The sequence below is a fragment of the Bison bison genome, unplaced genomic scaffold (assembly GCF_000754665.1).
Source record: "Bison bison bison isolate TAMUID 2011002044 unplaced genomic scaffold, Bison_UMD1.0 scf7180017864518, whole genome shotgun sequence".
Classification (NCBI taxonomy): Eukaryota; Metazoa; Chordata; class Mammalia; order Artiodactyla; family Bovidae; genus Bison; species Bison bison.
Window position 1 is genome coordinate 2,878,737 of NW_011495071.1, and position 22,583 is coordinate 2,901,319.

Sequence of the window (22,583 nt, forward strand, 5' to 3'; positions counted from 1 at the left end):
GTCTCCAGAGCCATGCCTGTACTCAGACCGGGGCCCTGGCACACTGGATTCTCCCAGTCTCACACCAAGAACCTCTTACCAGGCCCGCAAACCCCTCTTCTTCCTGGGGAAGCCCAAGCACCAGATTCAGGGTCATAGAGACCCAGGCAAGGAGTTCCCCGTATAAGCCAGATCCTGATTTTAATCATCCATTTTAACGCACATTCAGTTTTCTGTTTCTTCCTCCTGCCATCCACAGGCGCGGGAGCAGGGGAGGAGGGATAAGGCAGAGGAGGAATGAATGAAAGGCGAACAAATCCCCCCACTCGAGGCAGCAGCATCAGCCACTTATTATTAACAGAGGCCCCGAGAGAGGCTTGTGTTTAATATGGTTTGGATTAAGCGGCGAGAAGGAACACGGGCTCCCCTGCACACACTGGTGTGATTAAACCAGCCACACAGTCCGCTAGCCCCGCTCCCCCAGCCCACCTCTCAGCCCCCAGGGGGGCGTCCCGTCTCTAAACAGGGGCTCGGAGTCCAGGCCTCCTCCGGGCCCCAGGGAGGCTGACCCACAGATGCTCAACCAGGGACAGACAATGTCAACTCCAGAGCAGCCACCGACCATCTGTCCACTCACCACCCAGGGGTTTACCCTCAAAACATTTTCTGTCTTCTGAAGGCAGTAACGAGCACTTGCTCAGGAACTCATCCCCAGCTCTGCCCTTCCACTAAGCCCATGATGGTGGGGTCCTGGGCACAGACTGGAGGAGGGCAGGATACCAGGCCCAGTGCCCCGCAGGAGTGGCTGTTCAGAAGTGGCAGAGGGGCTGTCTGAAGGGTTGACCTGCAAGGCCCGTAAGTTGCTTCATCAACCGCAACATTTGCTCAGGCAGAAGGCAGGCTTCTCGAAAACCCAACCAGGGACTGTGCTGTATTACATCACCACCCCCTCACCAACCCTTCCCTCCAGCACTTCAATTGCCCAGCATTGTAAGGTATCTAAAGAATGTTTATGAAATTAATAAAGGAACTTTCCTTTTTAATCTGAGACCTAGGCAGACAGGAAGTTCTTCCCCATGTTTAACTGAAATCTACTGCTTTTATTTCGTGTTTTTTCCCCTTTGGAGTTCTCAGTGGACAAAACAGATCCTGTTTACAGAAGCATCCAGTCCTGGAGAAGAGGGTGAGGGTCCAGGTCAGAAAAAGGCTTAAATACGTCACTTACATGTACACGCATATTTCATGACTGCATGAGCACCAACCAACCAAACCAGATGCCTGCTCTAACATCCCCTCCCTCCTTGCCAGTGAGGTTTGGGTGCCCGCAAGGCCAAGATGCATTTAGACATGGTGGGGGCTTAACCTGTGGGCTGCTGTGAAAGATCTTCTCAAAGGGCATCACTGTTGGGCTGGAAGCCCCTAGGAGATGGGTTCCAAAGTTGTCATTGTCCATGGAGGTCACTTCGTCTATCACTATGCAAGGTTGTACTCCTGTTCAGCAAATGTTCATTCTCTAGAGCCCCCACTCCCATGGAAGGAGACACCTCCCACACCTTGGATGTTGGTCAACGTGCTTTGACCAGTGGAGTGTGAGTGGATGTGGCACACGGGCCCAAAGTTTCTAGAAGGTCTGTAAGTTTATGGCAGAGCTCTTGAGCTTCTCTCTACCATGAGAACAAAATTCCACAGAGCATGGAGGCTTCTTGTGCATAATCCTAGAAGGAGAAGCAGGAGCTGACCTAAACTTGACCATCCACCCAGAGCCAAGCACAGCCAGGCCTAAAAGAAACATAGCCACGCTGCAGATCCATAAGGATCACCACTACTTGTCAGCTGTGAGGTTTAGGGGCTGTTACAATAGTACAGGCTGACTCACCCACTCACTCCCCTGATTCCTGGCAACGTGAGCCACATGTTATCATCCAGGGCACACAAAGTGAAGAAAGTGATCAGCTTTGGAGGCAGATAGACACGAGCGCTAATCTCAGCTCTCTCGCTTAGCTGTGTGATGTTAGGCAAGTCACTTTCACTCTCCGAACCCCAACTTCTCCCTCTGTAAGACGATACTGACAGTACCCACCTCGGAGGACTGTGGTTAGCGTTACACATGAAAACGCAAGGGCCTGTGCTCGAGCCGTAACAAGCAGATGCTGAGTCAGGCCACCTCCAAGGCCCAGGAACCTTCTCATTCATTCATCCATCCATCCAACAGCTGTACTTTGAGCAGCCTGTCTGTGCAAATACTGTGCTTGGCCATGGGGATACAATATTGAAAAAGACACAGGCAATTCCTGGCCTCACAGGACCCAGCTCTACCTGCTCCCCCACCTTAATCCCCTCCCTTCCCAGCCAAACTCACCACTAAAGCTATAAGCTTACAGCTTAGTGAAGAGCACAGAAACCCAGCAAGTCCTTGGGCATTTAAACTTAGGTACAGAGGGCTTCTCGGAGAAGGCAATGGCACCCCACTCCAGTACCCTTGCCTGGAAAATCCCATGGACGGAGGAGCCTGGAAGGCTGCAGTTCATGGGGTCGCTAAGAGTCGGAGACGACTGAGCGACTTCCCTTTCACTTTCACTTTCATGCATTGGAGAAGGAAATGGCAAGCCACTCCAGTGTTCTTGCCTGGAGAATCCCAGGGACGGGGGAGCCTGGTGGGCTGCCGTCTATGGGGTCGCACAGAGTCGGACACAACTGAAGCGACTTAGCAGCAGCAGCACAGAGGGCTTCTAGGGAGTATAACAGGGAGGCTGACCTAGCTAGAAGCAAGAGAGGCTTCTGTGAAGAAGGGAGATTTGAGATGAGCACTGAAGGGCCACGGACACTAACCAGGGAAGGGCGGTTGAGGGACAAGCATGCAGGCAGAGGGAACAGCACATTAGCGAAGTGAGGTCCTGGGGAGGTGAGGCTGTAGGCAGAGCAGGCAGGCTTTCGAGCTGTGTCAAAGACTTTGGGCCATCCTAGAAAACATCAGGTACCTTGATTTTAAATTAAAGGGAGGTAAGAGCAGGTTTAGGGCTTCCCAGGTGGCGCTAGTGGTAAAGAACCCTCTGCCAATGCAGGAGACGTAAGAGATGCAGGTTTGATCCCTGGAACGGGAGAGAAGATCCCCTGGAGGAAGGCATGGCAACCCACTCCAGGATTCTTGCCTGGAGAATCCCATGGACAGAAAAGCCCTGTGGGTGGGCTATAGGGTTGCAAAGACTTGGACGTGACTGAAGTGACTTAACACATACACACACAAGAGCAGATTTATAATTTGGAATGATTACTCTAAGACACACCTAAAACAAAAGGATTCAGAAAAAGTGGAAATTAGAGGACAGACTGGTTCCAGCTAAACATGGAGTTACAAACCTATTGGGTTGGCCCATGAGAGCTTATGGAAAAACCAAAGGCACTTTTGGGTTCAATCCAACATTTATTTCTGTTTCTTTCTTGTTGTGGCTAAAAATGTGACAGCCACAGGATGAAAATCACATAAAAGAGAACAGAGCATAAAACCACAACAAAGATAACAAGAGCGGATATCAGAGCTGGGTGGGGGAAGAGGCATGAAGAAACTTAGCAGACTAAAAAGAGCCAGGTCCAAGCCGCCAGCATGGGGGCAGTGAAGCGGAGACCCAGAAGCAACTACTTAAGTGCACGGAGTCCAGGAAGGCCCAGCGGGGAGAGGTGCCGAGGACCTTCATGGCAGCGTGTGGCTGCGGCTGAAAACAGTGGGGCTGTCCCCGAGTCTGTGTAAGCAGCAGTAGCTTCCCCCACCACGACAGGCAGATAGGGAGGAGGTCTAGGTTCGGAATAGGCGCGCTGAAAGTGGGGATGCCGCACTGTGTACGGCCCAGCTGAAGATCTACAAGTGATGAGACCCCACCTCCCGCTCCCCCACCCCGCTTCCCTGACATTTCTTCCCCACTTAGCTCCCAGGAGACAGGCAGATTCCCCACTGTGGAAACTGGTCAAGAGAAAAGAGGATGTCACGGCAGGAGGAGGAGAGTCCTCAGTGGCTCAAACTGGTCCCTGCCCAGTAAGCCCCCAGTGAAACCCACCTCTAGGCAATCGGGCCCACGTACCAGAACTTCCAAAGCATCACGTTGTAATGCTTCACTCTTAAACATTAAGAGTTAGCCAAAGATCAACACATATCAGACAGTCTCCAAACATGAAACGCAGACATGAAACAAATAGAAAAACAACTTTAAACAAAAAATGAATTAAGGTAGGGAGCAAATATTATAGTTAATATCCTCAAAGAGATTTAAAAAAAGAAGAAGATATTGCATCCATGGAAATTAGAACAGGATGCCCTCCCCCACAAAAATGTATATTGGGGTGGGGGAAGGATTGAGGAAACAAGAAAACATAAAATAGCATGAACTAAAAAATCAATAGATGCCTTAGAAGAGATTAGAAAAAAATAGTTAAAGAGATTAAAAACAGGAAAGAAAAAATATTTAAGGATTTTTTTTTTCCCCTGGAGGTCAAATGTCCAATAATCATCAAACAAGTTTTGGAAAGGGAAAAGAGACAACAAAAGGAAGGAGTTTTTAAAATGTAACATTGTGCAAGTTAATTTCCTAGATTTGAAGATGGTGTTTCCACACTAAAGAGCCCTATCATCAAGAGTCCAGCATAATGCAAAATGGGTTTCCAAGCACACTATCGGGAAACCCGAGAACACCAGGGTAAAGAGGTGATCGAGAGGCATCCCGAGAGGTGATGTGCTGGTGGGAAGGGAAGCAGGCAAGTTGGGGTCACCTCCAAAGGATCCAGTATCAAAACAGTTCTCATCAATACTGGAAAGCTAGGAGACAAAGGCCCTGCAGATGCTAAGGGAAAATTACATCAACCCCAGGATTCTGCATCTAGTGAAACTATCATTCAGCCATGGATAGATATAAGGTAGGGTAATAACATTTGCAGAGATGAAAATCCTCCAACGTTTGATCCCCCACGCATCTTTTCTCTGCAAATTATTAAAAGATGGTTCCACCAAAAGGAGAAAACCAGAAGGTAGGGGACCCAACACAGGAGAGCCCAGAGGGAGTCCCCAGGGCGCGGTGAAGGGGGCCAAGAGAGGGACCAATCGGGATGAGAAACCAGAGGCCAGGGGCCTCCAGGAGGGGCTCTCACTGAAGCTGTGAATACTAAGAAGAGAATTATACTTCTGTTCAGAGAGCTGAGAGTAAATGAATGATTCATACAGAGGAATGACCATGAAGAAAAAGCTGAATATGAACTGCAAAAGAAATAGAATGTTGTGCAGAAAGGAAGCTTAACATGATTCACCACAGGCCTCAACTCTAAATAATAGTCATATAACCACGATACTATGTACATTATATTTATTTAGTTAAAAAATTGTGCTATAGCGGTATTAAAAGAATTGAGGGAGAAATGGGGATGATGAGAGTGAAAGGGTTAGAGCCACCTCTTCTGTCATAGGAAGTCAATAGAATCTAAAACTTTACAGCATTAAAAAAAGAGTAATAAGTGTGTTACTTAGAAATATAAAGAAAATGCCAAAAAAGTCAAAAGAATTTAAAGCAGTTGCCTTGTCTGAGTGCAGAAGCTGTGGATGCAAAGGACTGAGAAATTTTTCTCTCAATATTTTAAAATATAAGCTTCATAGAACATTTGACATCTGTATCTGTGCATTTGCATCTATTTCAATGTGATTTTATAAAAAACACAAATGAAAGGGGAAAAGAAAACAGTAAATAGCTCCACTGCAGAATTCATAAATAGATACCCACCGGCCAAAAAGATAAAACAAATGATTATTAAAGAGCAAATAGCTTGGAATAACTTTGTCAGGGACATTGGCAAACATAGATACAAAAATTGTGGTATGTCAACTTTCAGAAGGAGGAGAAAATGATGTGCTCTGGAAAATTGGGATAAATGACTGAGAACATTATCTCTAATGATGGAGAGGAGAAGCATAATCTTAAAAATGCATGTGAAGCTGAACAAAATGATTTCATGAAATAATGAGGGTGGAGGAAACGGTGCTTCTAAATGAAGATTATACATAATATATAACATTTTAATATGCATATGCAAGTGAACTAATTGCTAAATTAACTTTAAAAAATCTTAAAAATACACAGGAATGTACAGGCGAGCAAGAGCAGAGACACAGCAGACACAAGCAGGTTTGAAGTTGGGATGAAGGACAAACGCTAAAACAAAAAAGGGCACAATTCACCATAAAGTTCCACCAGTCCTGAATGCCGGTGCATGCGTGCTCAGTCACGTCCAACTCTCTGCGATACCCTAGACCGTAGCCCACAAGGCTCCTCTGTCCATGGAGTGTCCCAGGCAAGGATACTGGAGTGGGTTGCCATTTCCTCCTCCAGCAGATCCCGACCCAGAGATGGAACCCGCGTCTGCTGCACTGCAGGCAGATTCTTTGCCACTGAGTCACCATCTACACACTAATAATATAATATCTAAATTGATAAAAATACAAACTAAAGACATGAAGGCGAAATGGAAGCACATCTGTGTCATAATACTTCCTATTGGCAAAGGCGTAGGGGCAACCCCTGCAGGCTGTCAGAGTGGACATCCTATGAAGGGCAATTTGCAAAATCTAACAAATCACCAGGCCACATCCATACGTTTGGTCCAGAAATTCTATTTCTATCCATTTATCCTACAGATAGAATTGCACATTATGAAAGGCACCTAGGAAAATATTTATCTCAGGACTTCCCTGGTGGTCCAGCAGTTAAGAACCCACCTGCCAATGCAAGGGGTTGATCCCTGGTCCAGAAGGATCCCACACGCCATGGGGCAGCCAAGCCATGTGCTTCAACTACTGGAGCCAGCGTGCCCTAGAGCCTGTTCTCCACAAGAGAAGCAACTGCAATGAGAAGCCCACCCACCTCAGTGAAGAGTAGCCCCCGCTTGCCACAACGAGAGAAAGCCCACGTGCAGTGATGAAGACCCAGTGCAGCGAAAAATAGATAACTAACTAAATAATTAAAAAAATATATTTATTGCCTATTGTTTATAATGACAAAATATTGAATACTGTCTGAATCCTCTCTATGCAAAGGGTGGTCAATGGAACAGAAGCATCAGTACCACCCAGGAGCTTGTCAAATACGTAGACTCTAGGGTCCCATCTTAGACCTATGGATTCAGAATCTGCATTTCCACATGATCACCAGATGACTAGTTCACATGCACTTTAAAGCATGAGAAATGCTTGTCTAAATATCCATCAATAGGAAGCTAATTGAATCAATGATACTATATCTATAAAATAAAATGTAATATATGCTCATTAAAAAGAGGGGGCTTCTGCATGTGCCAACATAGAACAATCCAGAAGACTTAATGTAAAATGAAAAAAAAAACGTGGGGCAGAACAGCACTGTGATATGCCCCTGTTTGTACTTTATTTTGAAAATGAGCTACACAGCCATAACCTAACTGGTGACCTAACTGGTCTCCCAGCTCCTACTCTGGCACCAGTGACGTCAGTTATCTTCCTCCTTCACATTCCCTGGTGCTTGTGGTTGGCACTGACCATTCATTTTCATCTTACTCAGCTCCTGGAGGAGATGGTTAAAGAAAGGAACTGGGAAGGATGCCTCTCCATCATCCCTAGGACCCAGGAAAAGAGGCAAAGGAAAAAAGCCAGCATCCCAAAGCAGCCCTGACCTTGTCCATATTTCACAGCCTCATCTGATGCCCACACAAGACTTAGAGTTGGGGTGCCCTAGTAGCTCAGAGCCCAATCTCTCTCTCTTTCACACACACACACACACAGGCACCTTTTGGCATCCCCCCATCCACTTCCGGACTGCTGTATACCAGCTCCCCCACCCCATAGCCAGACACATCACCTCCACACCCACACAGGAGGCTCAGTAGCCCTTCCAGGGCCCGAGAGAGAGCTACGTGTCAAAGTGGGCATTTGTCTCTGGCAATTATCTTCTCCTGTGGTCAATACAGTCATTTTGTAAACGACATACTAATAGCCCTTAAGAGCTGGCTCCAAGGCAGATATTGATTCAGCCCCAGAGACCAACGTCCTCCCCAGCTGAGCTCCCAGACCTGTGAGCAGCTCCCTTCAGACAGGAGCGGGGAAGGAGGGTAACAGGTGATTAATGTCACCATCTACTTCCCTGTTTAGCCAAGTGAGTGGCAGGAAGGAAGGATAAAGTGTCCCAGCCATCACACACAAGCCTGGCGATCGATGCACCAACCAACTGTGCCTACTCGCCAGCAGCCTACGCCTTGTTTGCCTGCAAGGAAATAGAAACGTAATGTTGGGAGAGTCTGAGAAAGTGAGTTCTCATAACCTTTTGATCTGGCATGATGTCCTGGTTATCTGTTGCTGGGTAATAAACCATTCTAAACCAGGTGGAATAAGACAAAATTATTTTCTATGCTCACAGATTCTAGAGACAGGAATTTGGGTGGAGAACAGCGTAAATGGCTTATCTCTGCTCTGTGATGTCTGGGGCCTTATCTGAGAAATTCAAACAGCAAGGGTTGAATCATCTGGATGATGCTTCTCTAATGTCTGATACCTGGGCTGGGATGATGTAAAGCTGGGCTCCTCTGGGCCCACCAACCAGGTGCCTGCCTGGGTCCATCTGGCTTGGACTTCCTGAAGCATGTTAGCTCGGTTTCCCAGAGACAACATCTACAGAGTGAATGTTCCATGAGAACCAGGTACAAGCCCTTTTATGACCTAGTCTCAGAAGCCTCATAGCATCACTTCCTTTGTATTCTATAAGCCAAAGCCATCAAAAATCCCACCCAGATTCAAGGCGGGGGAGACTACTTCTCAATGGAAAAAGAATTACCCTCTAAGAATTCGAGGCTATTTTTAAAAAGGCAAACTTTATTTTTCAGAGAAGTTTTAGGCTCACAGCAAAACTGAGGGGAAGGTATAGATATTTTTCTAATATAACCCTTGCCCCCGCTCATACATAGCCTGCCTATTATCAACACCAGTCATCAGAATGGTACCTTAGTTAACAAGGTACCATAATCATCAAAAGTACCATAATCACCAAAAGCCCACAGTTCTCATTAGGGCTCATTCTGGGTGTTGCATATTCTATGAATTTGGACAGATAGCACTAATGGTAAAGGACCCACGTGCCAATGCAGGAGACATAAGAGACATGGGTTGGATCCCTGGGTCAAGAAAATTTCTTGGAGGAGCACAAGGCAACCCACTCCAGTATTTTTGCCTGGAGAATCCCATGGACAGTGGAGCCTGGCGGGCTGGAGTTTATAGGGTTGCAAAGAGTCAGACACGACTGAAGCAACTTAGCATAGCATAGCACAAAATGACATGCATCCACCATTATAGTATCTTATAGAGTAGTTGTCCAAAAAATCCTCTGTGCTCCACTTATTCTTCCCTCCCAGTCCTCAACTCCTGGGAACCACTGAACTGTTTACTATCTCCATACGTTTGCCTTTTCTTGAATGTCATGTAGTTGGAATCGTACAGTATGCAGCCTTTTCAGATTCCACTTTTCATCATCCCCTGAGTGCACTGCTCTAAGGACTGCTGGGATGAAGGGCCTCTGGGAGCAGCAGGGAAAGGAGAAGAGAGAAGTGCAGGCAGCCAAGGCTTAGTTCCAGTTCCGGGAAAGTGGCAACAGGGAGGAACAAGGAGCAGACAGGTTATGCACACGGGTGTGCATCACACCACCCTCTCCGGGTCCTTAGAGTCCATCCATCTTCCTCATCATCCCCTCCACCTTCTCCATAGACAGTCGCAGAACCTTGGAGCTCAGAGGGAAGCTCTGGGTCACAACTGAGTTGAAAATTTCTGAAAGAGCAGGGATTGTCCCCTCTAACCACCACTCCTCAATCCTGGAAGATACTGAAGCAGGTAAAGAATTCAGTCTAAGGCCAGGTCACCAGCTGGACTTCAGCAAGCGTGGTGGGCTTGCACAGCCTGACTTAATAGTATTGGACCAAATAAGGAAGCAGATACAAGCGAGCTCCAGGCAGCATCTGATCTGGCTTGTGGGGTGGGGCCTGGGCCAATCAGACCTAACCACTGCCACCAGCCATTCCTACGCCCTGCTGAGAACCATGTGAAGCTGAGTTGCAGGGGATCTGCCATTGGTCAGCCACTATCCCTCCAGATTGCTATTTCTGTTTTGGTTAGCACTACTTGTTAGAAAATTGTACTGAACCAAAATGCCTCCTTGAACTGTCTCTGACCACCCTACCTTTCCCCTGGCCCAAGGCGGGTGTTTCTCTACCCCACAGCGAACACCAGTACTGGGCATGTCTGACACAGTATTAAGACACAACAAGACCAAATTCTCCTCAACAGCAGGGTCGGGTCCACCATTGTGCACACAAATTAGTGTTTATAAGTGTCTGTGGGATTTAGTGCACTAAACAAATATGCTTCTCATTGATCCAAGCTCTCTCCTCTGGGAATATTCAGTATAAGCTTGAGTCTCCTCCCACCTAACAGCCCATCAGAAAATACTCTTCCTCCCCAGCCTAACCAGCCCTGTTCCTGCAGCTTTGGCTTCCAGCCTTCCTGCCTCCTGACCTGTCCCAGCTCAAGCCCTCATCCATCCCATGCAGGTGTGTCCAAGTGGCGTACTTGGGATACTGTTTGTGCCTGGTTCTACTCAGAGCTCCCTCTGAGCTTTCCTGTTTCAAGCCACCTTAGTCTGCAACCAAAGCTGGATCAGGAAACATCTTCCTGGAGTAAGAAGGCTGAAAGGGACACTGACATCTCTGCCCTTGGGTGAGTCACCTTGGTTCCCAGGACTCAGTTTCTTCATCAGATATGATTCGTTCTAGATGAAGCCAATAAATATAAAACCTTATCTCCAGTTGGCAAACATTTAGGTAGGTGATCTGCAACATACCAGTCTCTGGGCTGGGCCCCCAGATCTGGTGGCAAACCAGAGACAATGCACATAGGAAGAAACATCCTTTACCTCTCTGCACATTCCTGCCGGCCTGTAAAAGAGAAACTCATCCCTTGAGCTTCGCTGTTAAACTAATCAAACAAGGAGGCCATTAGGTTGAGGTGATTTTATGCCTTGGTGACCTGTGCAAACAAACCAAAACCCAAGCAATAATGCTTCAAGGGTTAGAAACTGAGACCTAAGGATGTGCATGCTAAGTCGCTTCAGTCGTGTCCAACTCTTTGTGAAACTATGGACCACAGCCTGCCAGGCTACTCTGTCCATGGGATTCTCCAGGCAAGAATATTGGAGTGAGTTGCCATGCCCTCCTCCAGGGGATCTTCCCAGCCCAGGGGTAGAAACTGCATCTCTCACATCTCCTGCATTGGCAGGCAGGTTCTTAACCACTAGGCCACCTGGGAATCCTAAGGATAACCAACCAATCACAAACAGCCACCTGGGCTTTCCTAAACAATGCAATACTTAAGCTATGAGCCAATCAAATCATTTCCTTTCTTTGCTCTTGCCTCTTCTAAGTAGAAGTCCTGCCCCAGTTTATGCCAGTGGAGCTCCTAACCACTTCCAGTTGGGCATTGCCCAATTCTAATCAGTGTTTGGTTACATAAACTCTTACAATTTTTAATATGCCTCACTTTACCTTTTAACATTGGCCAGAAATCACTGTTGGCTCCCTTAACTTATTCCACCTTTAGAAGAAGCAGTGACAGGGATTGTTGAGACTGGAAAAGGGTCAAATAGGTACGTGACCGTCCATTTCTGCTGCTCCTTTGGAGATGCTCCTGCTGGGCAGGAACACACTTCCTTCCTTCCTCCTTCCTAAGATCTCCCCAGCCAGCAGCTCTGCAACGAGGCCCGTGGTTGTCCTGCTGTGCCGCTCTGACAGGAGGGTGGTCTCTACCCAGGAAGGAAGGGGTAGAAAGCTCATTTGTCTCTGGGCCATATCACTCTCTTCAAAAAGAGAAATTTTTTAATTTCTCTAGAATAGATTTATTAGCGATAATAAAAAGCCTAGTAATTAATTAGAGCCTAATTGACGCTTATTTCTCAATTCAAAACTCCCAGCTAGAGGGCCTGAATCATTGTCATTGCCACCAACTCCACCTCCCTTTCCAAAACCCTTCCTTCTCCTGGAATGCAGGCGGGTAGGAAAGCCAGGTCAGCCCCAGGCGGTAGTCATCCAGCAGAACCAATAGGATGGTGGGGATCAGCCCACACCACTGTGTGAACACAGCCCAGTCCTGCAGGGCAGAGAAGGCTTCCTAGAAGAAAGGATGCTTAAGAAATGGGAGGGGGAGCAGGGGATGGCTGCACGGTGCCCCCTCAGGACGGGTACCCAGGAAGGAACAGCCTGTGTTGCACCTGGATGTAGGATGGAGAAAGGATTTGATGAGGCCAAGCGTGGAGGAAGCAAGGCCAGATAGGAGGCCATCACCATTACCTGGGTGGGAGCCGATGGTGGTGTTGATGCAGAAAATGTGGCCTCTGTGCAACAGTGCCAGATCAACTGTTAGAGACAGAGTTCTGGGTGAAGTAGAAATGAATAGCTTTATTGCTTTACCAGGCAAAGCGGGCCACAGCAGGCTTGTGCCCACAAAAATTGAGTGTACCAGTGGAGGGCGGGGTGGGGGGAGTGATTTGGTGAGAAGCTTTATAGCCATGGTTCAAGAGTGGGGTTGGTCATAAGGATCAGGGTGTGTTCAGGGCTTTCATTCCTTAATGTGGCCTCAGGTGAACTTTTGTGGTTCTCAAGGTTATCAGACTATGACCTTCTCTCTGGAATGAAGGGTGCTTCATCAAGCAGTCCATCTTCCATTTGGGTTGGGGGTGGCGGTTAGTTCTACAGAAGAAATCAAAGGTATTGTTTTGTCTATCCCTTGAGGTGGAGATAGGACCCTGCCCCAAGTCTGCAGTCTCATTTTTTGATGGTCTCTTGAGGAGTTCTTATCTCTGCATTCCCTCCTTTCCCTACTTAACAACTGTTTGAACCTGCCCTTTGGAACTCAAGGAAGGTCATGGAGGCTGGAACCTATGCCCTACAAGCAAGAAACAGGGGACACAGAAAGGCTTCCCTGCCCAGGAGCCCCACAGCAGGGGCTCAGTGTCAGCATGGGCTACGGCAGTGGCCCAAGGTGGCGGCGGAGAGGATCTCTGGAAGGATTTGAGGCATATTCGGGAGGTATACCTACGCGACATGGTGATGATTTGATAAGGGGGTGAGGGAGAGAGTGGAGGTGGGACAACTGGCAGGTTTCCAACCCTGGGACACTCTTCCAGATCTGCCTTGAGCTCAGGAGGGGAAGAAGCAAGGGGAGAGGTAAGGGGGTGAGGAGAGCCACCAGCAGCCCCTGATGCTGAAGAGGCGTGTTTATTTCACCTTGTTAATGTTCCCCTAATTAATACTGGGAGAATGTGCCTACCACTTCACCATTACACTCTGCTGATTTGCCCCTAGAGACAAAAGGAAATTGGAATTAAGAAGAGACAACGGAATTGCTGGCAGGATTATTAGCTTCAATGAAGTTAATGAAAGGAGTGGGAGGTGGGAGGAGTTGAGAGCCTCAGTGGGGCTGTGACTAAGGCTGGGAGCTGCCGGCTGGGAGGAGGTTGGGAGGGTGCAGGGAGGAGATGCTGTGGCTGGAAGGACTTTTGGCCCTTCAGGGCTCCCATACGGGGGTTGCCCCAAAGTCAGGGTCTCCACCAGGCAGGATCCCACGGGAAGGGGACAGGAATCCCAAGTAGGAGTGGGATGTCCCCAAGAAAAAAGGAGTTCAGTTGGGTGACAGAGGGGGATGCAAGGCTGGGTATGGAGTAGGTGCCCTACCCCGGAGGCCCTGGAGAGGGGTCCAGGTACTGGGCAGGCCCAGATGCCTTCTAAGCGGGGTCAGAGTCCAACTGCCTGCCCTGCTGAGGGTAAAGCAGTTACATTTCTCCAAGTGGAGCCCAACTGAAACTCCAACTACACAGCAAAGTTGTCATCTACACCCAGGTACCAAGACACGGAGAGTTGGATCTCAGGTCCCTAAAGCTGGACAGAGACATGAATGGAGAAAGCAAAAACCATTAGAGCCCAAGCCCCTCAAAAACAGCAGCATTCAGGCCAGCACATCTGCACACACACGTACTTGCTCTCACACACTCACTACAAGCCCACACAGTCAACCAGCCCACGTGTGCACATAGACCCACACATGCACACATATGCCCTCACACTTGCACACACATCAGAACTTGGGAGGTTCTAACACTAGTTCGTCAATGACTATCTCCTTTGCAAATCCATGCACATGCCAGCTCCTTTCCCAGTGGCCTGGGGCTAGATGCATCGCTCCTGATTTCTGTCTCACTGGACTACCTAGATGGGAGGCAGGGGTATAAGGTCGCTCCAGCAGGGTTGCCAGGACAACCAGGCTCTGCTCCCTACAGCTAAGCCCCAGCTTGCCCTCTGCAGTGAAATAAGGAGATGAAGCACTCAGGAAACATGATGCAGTTTCATTTCCAGGTGGGTTTTTTTTCTTATAAGTAGCTCATGAGTCACTAGATTAGCACCTTTCCAATTACTGGGAGGCAAAAACCCTATTATCATAGAAACCTTCCTGCAGAATGACGGCTCTATTCTTTTTGACGGCAGCAGCCAGTCCCACAGAGAGCTGCAGAGCTCAGCAAGCTGGGAGCCGACGTTCCTAGGAACTTCATGTCCTTGTTTCCAAAGTGAACTTTAAAGAACTCACATCACAGCTTCAGCAGCACCTCACATGCTCAGCAAGACATACCAGGACAGCCCAAATGGGGAGAATGGGGAAGGGCAAGAGAGCACATTTCAGGATAATGCACCCAGACCCAGGGCTGCCTTGCACTGCCCCTGTAGGAGCCTGCAGCTTGGAAGGCTCTGCTTCAGAGAGGTTCTGGAATATGCTGGGAAGAGGTGCTGGAGATCCTGGAGGGCTTTGGGACTAAGGCAGTCAGCAGACTGGGTCAGATGAACAACTAAAGCTGTTCAGACCTCGGGTTCGAGGGTTGTCCTATACCTTAATGAGCCACACCATGGGCAATAAACTGAGTGGGAACCTGGCTCTGAAATCACCATTCCCTTGCTATCTGGCATGGACCCACGAAGCCCTGAGCCTTTGTTTTCTCATCTGTAAACTAAGTGGATGCTGACATACTCCCTTCCAGCTATTATTCCAGCTCGTCTCTCCGGGAAAGTGACACCTGGATCCATTAAGATTGCCAGCCACTTCTGGCTGGCAGCTTCAGGCAGGGATGGATCTCTTGGCTCTACAGGGAGCCTGCTCCTCCTCCATTATCCTGATGCCCATGTCCCACCACCATTCTCCCCACGATGTATCCTGAGTCCCAGGAATGAGCTAACAAACATACCTTGACAGTTGATTATGTACCAGGTATTACACAGGATGCTGGGTAGATTAGTTGAGTAATAGTAGCAATTGATACCTTATGCTGAGCACTCACTGTCAGCCAGGGACTGCATAGAGATGACCCCACTGTCTCCTCCCACAATCCTGGAAGGAGAAGAACCAATTGTTGCAGGGAAGAACCAATTCTGACTTTGTGTTGGAACTGTTTGTTTGTTTACTTGCTTTTTTGTTGCTTTTGTGATTATAATTGTACATAATGACCTGCCTCAGAAAACAGGCCTGTCTCCCTGACCCTTTAGTGCTTTTGTTCAGGACCCTATCACTTGTGGATGGCAGGAAGGAAGAAATTAACACATCCCCTCCCTCAGGCTTGCCATTCTAAGAGAAATTTACAAGATTAATGGCTTTTTTACTTTGTTTCCTCACCTCCCCCTTCATCTCTGTTCTATAAAAGAAGATGGCATCCAGACCCCCACCAAGATGGTTATTTTAAGACATGAGTCTGTCTTCTTCTTGGTCTGTGGGCTCTCCGGTTATTTTCCTTGCCTTGTCTCTGATTTTGTTGGCCTGTTTTGGACTCAGTGACACTGTGTTCATTCTACAAATGAAGCAACTGAGCCTGAGTCAAGTAATATGATCATCAGCATTCAAACTCAGAGTTTGAATCAAAACCTGTGCTCTTACCAAAAGATAGGTCACCTTCTAGGATATTGCAGGCCACAGCCTTCAAAAATCTCAGACTGGCAGGGCCTCTCTCAGAGTTTCCTCTGCCCCTCTTGAGATGCAGGTCACCAGGGTTGACTGATGGTCACTCCAGACCACAACCCTCAGGGAATAAGCGACTTCCTGGGACCTGGGATTCTGGAGCCCAGAAATACTCAGCCTCGCCCATGATGCCTCATTTGTGCAGGAACAAAGGTCTGTGTGGGAAGATAGGGAGAATCTGACTCCTTGTCCCATTCCCTCCCTTTTCTTTCCCAAAGCTAGAAAAATTCACAAGGTCAGCACAAAAAGTTTAGAAAATAACAAAGTACAGCCAGAAGCTGACCTAGTGATATAGGAGATAGATGGGTTCCAGGTTAGACATTTACAACTGGCCTTCTGTTATTTCATGAGGCATGAAGAAGTGGGCTTTAGGCTGGCTACTTACAAATGTTAGCATTTCTTGAGACAAGAGATAGGTGGATTCCAATTAAGGCATTTACAATCAGCCTCCTGTTTGCCCTCCAAAATGGAAGTAACACAGAAACAGGGTAAATAGCCAGTGTTTATCTCTTGTAAACTTCAAGGTAATAGTCACGGCAATAGTCAAGGTAATAGTCATGGTAAGTAAAGGAGTACTGTTTGAGTGAAGGACTAAAGGATCTCTGCTCCCTCCTCTTTGGGACAAGGGAGACACTACACATGCACAGAGAGGCTCCTTGTGGGTCAAAAGTCAGGAGATAATTCCAGGCCACATGAGTCTTGCTTGTGCCAAAGGCCTTTACTTCGAGATCCATCTTGACTGAGGGGTGTGTGTACACCCAGAGGAGGGTCCCAGGGTAGGTCAGGTATAGAAAAAGAAACCAGATAACTGGCCTGAAGGAAGGCGAAAACCAGGAAGAACTGACCAGTATAAATGTCCTAACAGCCTCTGTACTGCCCTCCGCCTCACTAGGAGGGATGCCTACACCCTTTATCTCCATGTGTGCATCTCTGCCTTGCTTCTGTCTTAACTAAACAAATTGCTTCTCTATGTCCTCTCCCACTTGTGGTGGTGGTATGTCTCTAATAATAAAGTTGATACCTGCCTTTACAATTTCTAACTCCATAATAAATGCATTTTTCACTGGGGGCAAAGATCCAGGGAAAAACCGTTTCTAGCCTCTAGATTCACTAGTCTGGTGGCTAGGATTCCTGGTTCTCATCCAGGCCACCCAGGTTCAATTCCCAGGCAAGGAATTAAGATCTTGCTTCATGCCAACATTCACTGCTTTCCTGCCAAGATCACCAGGACAGCCTAGGAGCCAGGAGGACTACAAAGGATGACAGGTGGGTGGGATACTGGAGGCCTAGACCTTCCGCAGCCTCAGTTTCCCTCGGTTTATGATTCCAGTCTTGGTGTAGTGTTGTCCTTTTGTTTGGAGACTTGATACCTGCTTTACAGCAAAATATTTTTTTGCACTTTAGGCAGTAGAGTGCAGCTGGTTGTGTCTTCTTTTGTCTTTCAATCTGTAGCCAAATTCTATGCTGAGATCAGGAACCCCTGCCTGGTTCTGCTGTCACCAGTGTCTTTCATGTTCTGAGTTTCTTAGGTGCTCCAGGTCAGTGGGCCTGCTATTCTTAGGGATTACTTCCCCAGCAACACAACCACCACTCTCCAAGCCAACATCAGAGACATACCAGGGGTACTAAGCTATTCAACACAGAAAGAGATCAAGTGTTAATTTCTTCCTGAAATTCTGTTTTACAGAGGCACAAATAAAACTTCTAGGATGTACAATGGCAACAGCTTTCAACGATTTTCAGAGCTAGTTTTCACTCAGGTCATTTATTATTATTGATATTCTCTTTCTTTTTACAAACAGTCCAGCTCCATTAAGGAAATCAGAAACGGCATCAGCATTGTTGGTGGTTGGTTTTTAACTCAGCTACATCTTCTGTAGCCCAATGGATGTCAATTGCATAATTAGAATTAGTTGTATCATTTAATTAGTTAGAACATTTACTATTCCCCCAACTGTTTAAGTCATTTGAACTTAAATGGAACTCTACTGAAGAATAAAAGATCCCCATAAATATTGCAATAAAAAATATAATTACACTTCAATTGCTCCATGGATTTACGTGGATTAGTTGGAAAGTTCTCCTATTTTAGAATGCCTGTCTCTGCCTCTCAGCTCTTTTGTAGACCATCAATTAGCCAAATAACCATCTTGCTACTTGACAGGCTTTGGATTCTAGTTTGATAGAAACCTACAACATCCGGGGAGACTGGCCAAGCTGGAGAGGGAGCATCTCACAGCCTGTCCTGGCTGAGCTGGACTGTCTTCTCTTCTCACCATACCTGCTGTGAAGTAAGAAGAAGAAGAAGAAGACAGAGGAGGAGGAGGAGAAATAACCAGATATAAGGATTTATAACTTACCAGAAAATGTTCTGAGTGCCTTATATATATTATCTGGTTTCTTTCTTGCATCAACTCTGGGAGGCATGTAAATTTTCCCAGTTTTACTGGTGAGCAATTTGAAAACAGAAATATTATGTAACTTACCCAAAGATACACGATGAGGAAATTTCAGAGCTTGGATTCAAACACAGATTTGTCTTGTTCCACAGTTTATTTTTTCTACTGGTAACCTTCCATTTTGCTTTCCAATCTGCACCACTAAATAGGCCTATAAAGGACTATACTGGATCAGATCCTAGTCTTTCCCAAATGATTTCAAGATCATTTGGGAGAAATGATCTGGAGATCACCCTACTGGTTATTGTCTGGAGAAGCTACTCTGATGAAAGAATTCTCTAAACTGTGTCTGACATCACCCACATCGTTTATCAGCCACCCTGGCCCCTCTGATTCTCTCTCTCTACCACAGACTCTTAGAGTTGAAAGCCCCTTAAACATTATACAGTTAATATCCTCAGGCTGCATAGAAGGAGACTAGGGTCTAAGTCACTTAATCGAGCTCACACAGCAAGTTAAGGTCGGAGCAGGTTCTGGTACCCAGATCTGATCATTTTTGTTGAATAAGTGGGGTCCTTCTCCCACCAGCCGACTCAGAACAATATCCCTTCAGCTACTTCACTTCCCATGTGCAATTCATCTGACCTCTAATTATGTCCAGAAGGCCCACTCAGGTTTAAGATTCTGGGACTTTGACTATATCTTCACCTTGCACAAAAATCACAGTGACAAGATCCACTCGTTCTGAGTCATTGCATAAAATAGGATTTCCTCTGCTGCCCCTTCATTGAGAGGCAAAGGGTACCCTCCAGACCCAAGATCAAATCCCTACCGTCTCAGACTCTGTTCTGACACTAGACCCTCCTCATTGCTGAGTCACCTTTCTCCACCTCTTTTCTATCTTTGGGATGTCTTATTAGGGTTGTTGTTGTTGTTTAGTCTCCCAGTCATGTCCGACTGTTTGCAACCCCATGGATTGCAGCACATCAGGCATCCCTGTCCCTCACCATCTCCTGGAGTTTGGCCAAGTTCATGTTCATTGTATCAGTGATGCCATCCAGCCATCTCATCCTCTGATGCCCTCTGCTCCTTCTGCCCTCAGTCTTTCTCAGCATCAGGGACTTTTCCAATGAGTCATCTGTTCATATCAGATGACCAAAGTACTGGAGCTTCAGCTTCAGCTTCAGCATTAGTCCTTCCAGTGAATATTCAGGGTTGATCTCCCTAAGATTGACTGGTTTGATCTCCTTGCTGTCCAAGGGACTTTCAGGAGTCTTCTCCAGCACCACAGTTTGAAGGCATCAGTTCTTTGGCATTCTGCTTCTTTACGGTCCAGCTCGTAAAAGCATAGGTGACCACTGGGAAGGCCATGGCCCCTCCTTTGTCGGCAGAGTAATGTCTCTGCTTTTCAACACACTGTCTAGGTTTGTCATCACTTTCCTGCCAAGAAACAATCATCTTGTGATTTCATGGCTAGAGTCATCAGCAGTGATTTTGGAGCACAAGAAAAGGAAATCTGTCACTACTTCCACCCTTTCCCCTTCTATTTGCCATGCAATAATGGGACCAGATGCCATGATCTTAGTTTTTTTTAATATTTAGTCTTAAGCCAGCTTTTCTACTCTCCTCCTTCACCCTCATCAAGAGACTCTTTCGTTCCTCTTGACTTTCTGCTATTAGAGTGGTATCATCTGCATATCTGAGGTTGTTGATGTTTCTCCTGCCTGTCTTGATTCCAGCTTGTAATTCACCCAGCCTGGGATTTCTCATGATGTGCTTAGTGTATAGGTTAAATAAACACGGTGACCGCAGACAGCCCTGTCGTACTCCTTTCTTGATCTTGAACCAATCAGTTATTCCATACAGGGTTCTAACTGTTGCTTCTTGACTGCATACAGGTTTCTCACGAGACAGGTAAAATATTCTGGCATTCCCATCCCTGTAAGAGCGTTCCACAGTTTGTCATGATCCACACAGTCAAAGGCTTCAGTGTAGTCAATGAAGCAGAGAAAGATGTTTTTCTGAAATCCCCTTGCTTTCTCTATAATTCAGTGAATGATGGCATTTTGATCTCTAGATCCTCATTCTTTTCTAAACCCAGGCTGGACATCTGTAAGTTCTTGGTTCGCATAATGCTGAAGCCTATCATGCAAGATTTTAAGCATGGCCAGTAAGGGTTCAGTTCAGTTAAGTTCAGTCACTCAGTCTTGTCTGACTCTTTGTGACCCCATGTACTACAGCACACCAGGCTTCCCTGTTCATCACCCCTGGAGCTTGCTGAAACTCATGTCCACTAAGTCAGTGATGCCATCCAGCTAGCATGGGAGATGAGTGAAATTGTCCAATGGTTAGCACATTCTTTGGTACTACCCTTCTTGGGAATTGGGATGAGGATTGACCTTTTCCAGTTCTGTGGCCACTGCTGGGTCTTCCATATTTGCTGACATAATGAATGCAAAACCTTGATGGCATCATCCTTTAGGGATTTGAATAGTTCTGCTGGAATTTCATCATATCCACTAGCTTTATTAACAGCAGTGCTTCTTAAGGCCCACTTAACTTCACACTCCAAGTGACTAACCACATCATTGTAGTAATCTGGTTCATTAAGATCTGTTTTATACAGTTCTTCCATATATTCTTTCCATCTCAACTTGATTTCTTCAGTGTCTACCCAATCTCTACCATTTTTATCCTTTATTGTGTCCATCTTAGGTCGGAATGCTCCTTTGATATTTCCATTTTTCCTGAAGAGATCTCTAATCTTTCCCCTTTTGTTGTTTTCTTCTGTTATTAAGCACTGTTCATTGAAGAAGGCCTTCTTGTCTTTTCTAGCTATTCTTTGAAATTCTGCTTTAATTGGAAGTATCTTTCCCTCTCTCCCTTGCTTTTCACGTCTTTTCATTCTTCCACTATTTGTAAAGCCTCCTCAGATAACCACTTTGCCTTCTTGCTTGTGTTTTTCTTTGGGATGGTTTTGTTCACAGCTTCCTGTACAAAGGAACCTCTGTCCATAGTTCTTCAGGCATACTGTTAACTAACTGGATTTAGAAAAGGCAGAGGAACCAGAGATCAAATTGCCAACATCTGTTGGATCATAGAAAAAGCAAGAGAGTTCCTGAAAAACATCTGCTTTATTGATTACGCCAAAGCCTTTGACTGTATGCTGCTGCTGCTGCTAAGTCGCTTCAGTTGTGTCCGACTCTGTGTGACCCCATAGACGGCAGCCCACCAGGCTCCCCCGTCCCTGGGATTCTCCAGGCAAGAACACTGGAGTGGGTTGCCATTTCCTTCTCCAATGCATGAAAGTGAAAAGTGAAAGTGAAGTCGCTCAGTTGTGTCTGACTCTTAGCGACCCCATGGACTGCAGCCTACCAGGCTCCTCCATCCATGGGATTTTCCAGGCAAGAGTACTGGAGTGGGGTGCCATTTGACTGTATAGATCACAACAAACTGTGGAAAATTCTTCAAGAGATGGGACTACCAGACCACCTTACCTTCCTCCTGAGAAATCTATATGCAAGTCAAGAAGCAACAGTTAGAACCACACATGGAGCAACGGACTGGTTACAAATTGGGAAAGGAGTATGTCAAGGCTGTATATCATCACCCTGCTTATTTAACTTATCTGCAGAGTACATCATGCAAAATGCTGGTCTGGATGTAGCACAAACTGGAATCTAGATTGCCAGGAGAAATATCAATAACCTCAGATATGCAGATGACACCACCCTTATGACAGAAAGTAAAGAGGAAATAAAGAGCCTCTTGATGAAAGTGAAAGAGGAGAGTGAAAAAAGTTGGCTTAAAACTCAACATTCAAAAAACCAAGATCATGGCATCTGGTCTCATCATTCCATGAAAATAGATGGAGAAACATTGGAAACAGTGACAGACTTTATTTTCTTGGGCTCCAAAATCACTGCAGATGGTGACTGCAGCCATGAAATTAAAAGACACTTGCTCCTTGGAAGAAAAGTTATGACCAACCTAGACAGCATATTCAAAAGCAGAGACATTACTTTGCTGACAAAGGTCCATCTAGTCAAAGGTATGGTTTTTCCAGTAGTCATGTATGGATGTGACAGCTGGACTATAAAGAAAGCTTAGCACCAAAG

General features: G+C 46.5%; 1 protein-coding gene across 1 annotated transcript in view; it reads right to left on the reverse strand.

The window, feature by feature from the left end:
• TMPRSS5 (transmembrane protease, serine 5) overlaps positions 1-22,583 on the reverse strand; it is a 116,472-nt gene that overhangs the window by 263 nt on the left and 93,626 nt on the right. The gene's annotated exons all lie outside the window — the stretch shown is intronic.